Raw genomic sequence first — 8,693 nt, forward strand, 5'->3', positions numbered from 1 at the left:
TCGTAGCATCATTGTCGTCCCACCAACTATTGCTTCTACGACTATCACTATTGCTTAGTGATAAACTAAAGCAATTACAGGGCGATTGCATTTCATACAATAAAGCGACAACCATATGGCTCCTGCCAGTTGCCGATAACTTTGTTACAAAACATGATCATCTCATACAATAAATATAGCATCATGTCTTGACCATATCACATCACAACATGCCCTGCAAAAACAAGTTAGATGTCCTCTACTTTGTTGTTGCAAGTTTTACGTGGCTGCTATGGGCTGAGCAAGAACCGTTCTTACCTACGCATCAAAACCACAATGATAGTTCATCAAGTTAGTGTTGTTTTAACCTTCTCAAGGACCGGGCGTAGCCACACTCGGTTCAACTAAAGTTGGAGAAAGTGACACCCGCCAGCCACCTGTGTGCAAAGCACGTCGGTAGAACCAGTCTCGCGTAAGCGTACGCATAATGTCGGTCCGGGCCGCTTCATCCAACAATACCGCCGAACCAAAGTATGACATGCTGGTAAGCAGTATGACTTGTATCACCCACAAATCACTTGTGTTCTACTCATGCATATAACATCTACGCAATAACCTTGCTCGGATGCCACTGTTGGGGAACGTAGTAATTTCAAAAAAATTCCTACGCACATGCAAGATCACGGTGATTCATAGCAATGAGAGGGGAGAGTGTCATCCATGTACCCTCGTAGACCGTTAAGCGGAAGCGTTATGACAACGCGGTTGATGTAGTCGTATGTCTTCACGATCGACCGATCCTCAGTACCGAACGTACGGCACCTCTGCATTCAGCACACGTTCAACTCTTCCCTAAGCACCGCTACAGTATGACCGAGGTGGATTATGGTGGAAGGGGGCACCGCACACGGCTGGGAGAGATCAATGATCAACTTGTGTATAGAGGTGCCCCCCTGCCCCCGTATATAAATGAGCAAGGGAGGAGGACGGCCGGCCCTAGAGGGCGCGCCAGGAGGAGGAATCCTTCTCCTAGTAGGAGTAGCATGCCCCTCTTTCCTACTCCTACTAGGAGGGGGAAAGGAAGGGGGAGAAGGATAAGGAAAGGGGGGTGCCGCCCCCCTCTCCTAGTGCAATTCGGACCAGAGGGGGAGGGAGAGTGCGGCCTGCCCTAGCCGACCCCTCTCTCTCCACTAGGGCCCAATAAGGCCCATTAACCCCCGGGGGGTTCCGGTAACCCCTCCGACACTTCGGTAAAATCCCGATTTATCCCGGAACTCTTCCGTTGTACAAATGTGGGCTTCCAATATATCAATCTTTATGTCTCGACCATTTCGAGACTCCTCGTTATGTCCGTGATCATATCCGGGACTCCGAACTACGTTGGTTACATCAAAACATATAAACTCATAATACCGATCGTCACAGAACTATAAGCGTGCGGACCCTACGGGTTCGAGAACTATTTAGACATGACCGAGACATGTCTCTGATAAATAACCAATAGCGGAACCTGGATGCTCATATTGGATCCTACATATTCTACAAAGATCTTTATCGGTCAAACCGCATAACAATATACGTTGTTCCCTTTGTCATCGGTATGTTCCTTGCCCGAGATTCTATCGTCGGTATCCCAATACCTAGATCAATCTCATTACCGACAAGTCTCTTTACTCGTTCCGTAATGCAACAACCCGCAACTAACTCATCAGTCACATTGCTTGCAAGGCTTATAGTGATGTGCATTACCGAGAGGGCCTAGAGATACCTCTCCGATAATCGGAGTGACAAATCCTATTCTTGATCTATGCCAACTCTATGAACACCATCGGAGACACCTGTAGAGCACCTTTATAGTCACCCAGTTACGTTGTGACGTTTGGTAGCACACAAAGTGCTCCTTCGGTATTCAGGAGTTGCATAATCTCATAGTCATAGAAACATATATAAGTCATGAAGAAAGCAATAGCAGTAAACTTAAACAATCAAGTGCTAAGCTAACGAAATGGGTCAATTGAATCACATCATTCTCCTAATGATGTGATCCCATTGATCAAATAACAACTCATGTCTATGGCTAGGAAACTTAACCATCTTTGATCAATGAGCTAGTCAAGTAGAGGCATACTAGTGACACTATGTTTGTCTATGTATTCACAGATGTATTATGTTTCCAGTTAATACAATTCTAGCATGAATTATAAACATTTATCATGAAGTAAGGAAATAAATAATAAATTTATTGTTGCCTCTAGGGCATATTTCCTTCAAGCTTCTCTCAAATTAGTTGTCGGTGTCAGTTCCAGAAACCGATTCACCAACTGAGCATGGCTTCTTCTTGTGTAGCTCTGTGATGACTTGTCTTTCGTTTCCGAATCCTTGCTTCTTTGAGAGGGTCTTCATTCATAACGATCATCTCTACTCCTCTCTCTCAGAGGTGATTCATCTATTCTACTCCTCCTTTGTGGTGAGTATTCTCTTTTCTTGTAGGGAGTCGTACACTCATTGGAATAGTGTTTGAGTCTTCCCCACTTGTAGCAATTTCGATCACGACTAGAAGACCTTTTCTTATTGTAGGACCTTGACTTGGAGCTTCTCTCTTTTCTTATGCTCTTGTAGAACTTATTGAATTTTTTCACCATTATGCTCAATTCTTCAATGGAGACTAACTTGTCACTTGATGTGGTAGGAGCATCACTTGAAGCTTTGTATGCACCACTTGACTAGTTGTGGAGCTCTTCCTTACCCTTGAGTGATATCTCATGAGCAAAAATTCTACCAATGAGTTCCGTGGGCTTGATATCTTTGTAATTGGGCATCATTTGGATCAGTGTGCACACGGTATCATATTTGACATCCAAAGCTCTAAGGATTTTCTTGATGATGAATTTGTCGGTCATCTCTTCACTTCCTAAGCCGACAATCTCATTTTGGATGAGAGCAAGCCTAGAGTACATTTCAGTGGCTCCCTCACCATCCTTCATCTTGAACTTGTCAAGTTGACTTTGAAGCACATCCAACTTGGATTCCTTGAGGACTCGGTACCATCGTGCATATCAACCAAAGTATCCCAAATTTCCTTTGCATTCTCAAGGCGGATGATTTCGTTGAATTCCTCGGGGCACAATCCATTGAAGATAATATAACAAGCTTGATCATTGTATTGCATCATCTTCAATTCTTCCGCGGCCGCTTCATGATCCAGTTCCCTACCATCCTCGAATAATTCACCTTGCAAGCCAATACAAATAACAGCCCAAACAGTAGGGTTATGAACAAAAATATCCATTTTCATCGTATGCTTCTAACTAGCAAAATTTGTACCATCAAAATAAGGACCTCTACGGTGATAGTTACCCTCACTAGACGCCATACTCTCCTAGGTTGTGAAACCAAGGATATGATCACCAAAGCAATGGAAATCAAGGCTAACGGAGACCAAAGCTCTGATACCGCTTGTAGGATAGAAAATATGTCTAGAGGGAGGGGGTGATTAGACTACTTCACCAAATAAAAATATTTCCTTTTCCCAGTTTTAGTTGTAGGAAGATTTGAGCAATTATGAAAAGTCAAGCAATCAACCTACACATGAAATTCTAAGTGTATAGCAGCGGAATGTAAAACATTGCATATGAAGGTAAATGGAAAGGTTTGGAGAAGGCAAACATAATGTAGACACAAAGATTTTTGGTGTGGTTCCAATAGGCGGTGCTATCGTGCATCCACATTGATGGAGACTTCAACCCACGAAGGGTAACCTTCGCGCGAGTCCACGGAGGTCTCCACCCACGAAGAAGCAACCTTGTCTATCCCACCATGGCCATCGCCCACAAAGGACTTGCCTCACTCGGGTGGATCTTCACGAAGTAGGCAATCTCCTTGCCCTTACAAACTTCTTGGTTCAACTCCACATTATGTCGGAGGCTCCCACCTGACACCTAACCAATCTAGGAGACACCACTCTCCAAAAGGTAATAGACGATGTCCTGATGATGAACTCCTTGCTCTTGTGCTTCAAATGATAGTCTCCCTAACACTCAACTCTCTCTCATAGATTTGGCTATGGTGGAATAAGGATTTGAGTGGAAAGCAACTTGGGAAAGGCTAGAAATCAAGGTTCAAATGGTAGGAATGGTAACTCTTGATCAAAATACATGAGTAGGTGGTTTTCTCTCAAAAAATGAATGGTGGAAGTGTAGGCATGTTATGATGGCTCTCCTATTGAGGAAGAAGGGGTGGAGGGGTATATATAGCCTCCACACAAAATCCAACCATTACACACTTTCGACCCATCTCGGTGGCACCGATCTATGCAAAAATATGAACATTAGGAATCTCGGTGGGACCGAGGGGAACAACTCGGTGGGACCGATGTGCAAGGGCTTAGGGCAAACCTCATCCCGGTGGCACCGGTTTCATCATCTATGTGGAACCGAAGTGAAGCAATAAGGTAACAAAGAATCAGTCAAGCTATCTCGCTGAGACCGATTACAACATATTGGTGAGATGGAAGTGATTGCAACAAGTCTTAGAGAGCTAGCAAGGCCATCTAGGTGGCACCGAGATTCTTATCGGTGGAACCAAATTGTTAGGGTTTTGGCAGTGCCTAAGTCCAGATGAATTGTGTGGCTCTAAATGGGAAATTTTGGTGGGGCAGAGTTGGGAATTATGGTTTGGACATATTTGGGTAGAGAAAGTGGCTTAGGGTTTTGGAGCAATATCACTAAGCACTTGAGCAAATAGATCATTTAGCAACACCTCATCTCCTTTTAACAGTATTGACTTTCCTATGGACTCAATGTGATCTTGGATCACTTAAAAAATGTAGAGTCTTGAGCTTTTGCCAATCCTTGTCCTTAACATTTTGAGGGGTCCACCTCTCTAGTCCATGCCATGCCAAATGATACGTCTCCAACATATCTATAATTTTTGATAGTTCCATGCTATTATATATCAACCTTGGATGTTTTATATGCATTTATATGATATTTTATATGATTTTTGGGACTAACCTATTAACCTAGAGCCGAGTGCCAGTTTCCGTTTTCCCTTGTTTTAGAGTATCACAGAAAAGGAAAATCAAATGGAGTCCAATTGACCTGAAACTTCATGGAACTTATTTTTGGAACGGAAGCAATCCAAGAGACTTGGAGTAGACGTCAGGGGCGCTTCGAGGGAGGCATGAGGCAGGGAGGCGCGCCCTACCCCCCTGGGCGTGCCCCCACCCTCGTGGGCCCCTTGTGGCTCCCCTAACCGACTTCTTTCGCCTATATATGTCAATATACCCTAAAAACTTCGAGGAGCAAAATAGATCGGGAGTTCCGCCAACAGAAGCCTCTGTAGCCACCGAAAACCAATCTAGACCTGTTCCGGCACCCTGCCGAAGGGGGGAATCCCTCTCCGGTGGCCATCGTCATCATCCCGGTGCTCTCCATGACGAGGAGGGAGTAGTCCACCCTTGGGGCTGAGGGTTTGGACCAATAGCTATGTGTTTGATCTCTCTCTCTCTCTCTCTCGTGTTCTTTAGGCGGCACAATCTTGATGTATCGTGAGCTTTGCTATTATATTTGGATCATATGATGTTTCTCCCCCTCTACTCTCTTGTAATGGATTGAGTTTTCCCTTTGAAGTTATCTTATCGGATTGAGTCTTTATGGATTTGAGAACACTTGATGTATGTCTTGCACGTGCTTATCTGTGGTGATAATGGGATATCATGTGATCCACTTGATATATGTTTTGGTGATCAACTTGCGAGTTTCGTGACCTCGTGAACTTATGCATAGGGGTTGGCACACATTTTCGTCTTGACTCTCCGGTACAAACTTTGGGGCACTCTTTGAAGTTCTTTGTTGATTGTGTGATGCATATTGTATAATCATACCCACGGATACTTGAGGTGACATTGGAGTATCTAGGTGACATTAGGGTTTTGGTTGATTTGTGTCTTAAGGTGTTATTCTAGTACGAACTCTATGATAGATTGAACGGAAAGAATAGCTTCGTGTTATTTTATTACAGACTCTTGAATAGATTGATTAGAAAGGATAACTTTGAGGTGGTTTCGTACCCTACAATAATCTCTTCATTTGTTCCTGCTATTAGAGACTTTGGAGTGACTTTTTGTTGCATGTTGATGGATACTTATATGATCCAATTATGTTATTACTGTTGAGAGAACTTGCACTAGTGAAAGTATGAACCCTAGGCCTTGTTTCAACGCATTGCAATACCATTTGTGCTCACTTTTATCATTAGTTACCTTGCTATTTTTATATTTTCAGATTACGAAAACCTATATCTACTATCCATATTGCACTTGTTTCACCATCTCTTCACCAAACTAGTGCACCTATACAATTTACCATTGTATTGGGTGTGTTGGGGACACAAGAGACTCTTTGTTATTTGGTTACAGGGTTGTTTGAGAGAGACCATCTTCATCCTACGCCTCCCACAGATTGATAAACCTTAGGTCATCCACTTGAGGGAAATTTGCTACTGTCCTACATACCTCTGCACTTGGAGGCCCAACAACGTCTATAAGAAGAAGGTTGTGTAGTAGATATCAAGCTCCTTTCTGGCACCGTTGCCGGGGAGGTTAGTGCTTGAAGGTATATCTTTAGATCTTGCAATCGAATCTTTTAGTTTCTTGTTTTAGCACTAGTTTAGTTTATAAAAGAAAATTACAAAAAATGCAATTGAGTTTGCCTCATACGCTTCATCTTTTTAATATTTTTCGTGAGAATGATGGAAAGGAAAATTGTGCCCACGTGCTAGAAGAAGAAGTCTAGAAAATGTTTGGCACTAAATCTTTGAATGATGAGGATGATTGCAAAGTGGTTAGTCTGAACTCCTTGAATATCCATAGTACTAATGATGATTGCACTAGTCATAATGAAAATGTCTCTTATAAGCATGTCAATTTTTGTGGAGTGCATAGAGTTTGCAAGTACACACCAAATAGGGAAGATAGATTTTGCAAGAGGCATAAGTATTTGGAAACTAAATGCTTACAAGAGAGGCTAGATGTTTGTGCCGAAAATTTAAAATTTCTTCACCATACTTGTGAACTTTGCAAGGAACATGGTCATTTAAATCTTCGATGCAAATTGTTCCATGATCGTATCGTGTCCAAAAATTGTGATGATTTGATTTCCCTTGCACATCATAATGAACTTAGTTTGCTTTTGGGTTACGAAGAAATTAAATGTATAACTAAGCATATTCCAGAATATAACCTTCAAAAATTCCTCGATATTGATCTAGAACAAATTTATATGTATTGTGCGGTGAATTGCATTGAAAATCCTTATATTGCCAATTACATAAAGAAAAGAAAACAAATAGAAGATGAAGAGAATACTAACGAAAGGGAAGAGACTTCCCAATATTCTCCTATTATTTATTATGATAAATCAGGTAACGAGGAGGAGCCTTCTATTCAACCAATCTCATTAATAAGGAGCTACAAAAAGATGATTGAACCCACACATGATGTGAAGAATAAAAAGAAAAGACGGAGAAGTAATGGTAGAAAGGTATCTCTCCCAAATGATAATTGTTATACTATTGGTGCTATCCATACTATTAATGATGAGAGTGATTATGCTTATGATATGAAAAGGCCCAAGCTTGGGGATGCTATGTTTGATGAAGATGATGTTTTTGAGAATATATTTGCTGCAATTAATGTTTGTTCCAAGCTTGGGGATGCTACGTTTAATGAAGATGATATTTTTAGTCTCCCAAGTTTTTGATATGCAAATTTATAATGATGATAGCATGCCTCCTACTTATGATGATTATATTGATGAAATTGGGTTTGGAAGAGTGTCAACTTTAGGAAGTAATGATCCCACTATTTTGGAGGATGTTGAATCTTATTATGATAATTATGAAACTGGATTTGGAGAGGTCATGACTTTATTTAGTGATGATTCCACTATCTTGGAAGAGGTTTCAAAAGATTATGATTAGAACAAAGTTGCTACTTATGATAATTATTGTGATGATACATATGATATAAAAAGTAGTGATGATTATATTTATAAAACATGTCATGATTATGATTACCCTTTTCTGAACATTACTCTTTTAATGTGGAAACAATTTATAGTATTCGAGTCTCTTATGATACTCCCGCTATTCCGGTTGAGAAGAATTTTGCTTATGCAGAGAGTAGTAAATTTTTTATGCTTGTAGATCATGAAAAGAATGGTTTAGGTGCTGGTTATATTGTTAAATTCATTCATGATGCTACTAAAAATTATTATGAGGGAGGAATATATGCTTGTAGGAATTGCAATAATATCAAGTTTCCTCTCTATGTGCTTAAAGTTTTGAAGTTATGCTTGTTTTGCCTCCTATGCTAGTTGATTATGGTTCCCACAAGTTGTTTGCTCACAAAATCCCTATGCATAGGAAGTGGGTTAGACTTAAATGCTCTAGTCATATTCTTCATGATGCACTCTTTATATTTCAATTCTTATCTTTTATGTGAGCATTATTGAAATCATCATGCCTAGCTAGGGGCATTAAATGATAGTGCTTGTTGGGAGGCAACCCAATTTTATTTTTGCCCCTTGTTTTTTGTTCCTGTTTAGTAATAAATTAATCATCTATCCTCTATTATTCTTGTGTTTATTTATGTTTTAATTAGTGTTTGGCCAAGTAAAGCCTTTAGGATCTTCTTGGGTGATTGTTATTTGATC

This window comes from Triticum aestivum, chromosome 6A, assembly GCF_018294505.1.
Source record: "Triticum aestivum cultivar Chinese Spring chromosome 6A, IWGSC CS RefSeq v2.1, whole genome shotgun sequence".
NCBI classification, from domain to species: domain Eukaryota; kingdom Viridiplantae; phylum Streptophyta; class Magnoliopsida; order Poales; family Poaceae; genus Triticum; species Triticum aestivum.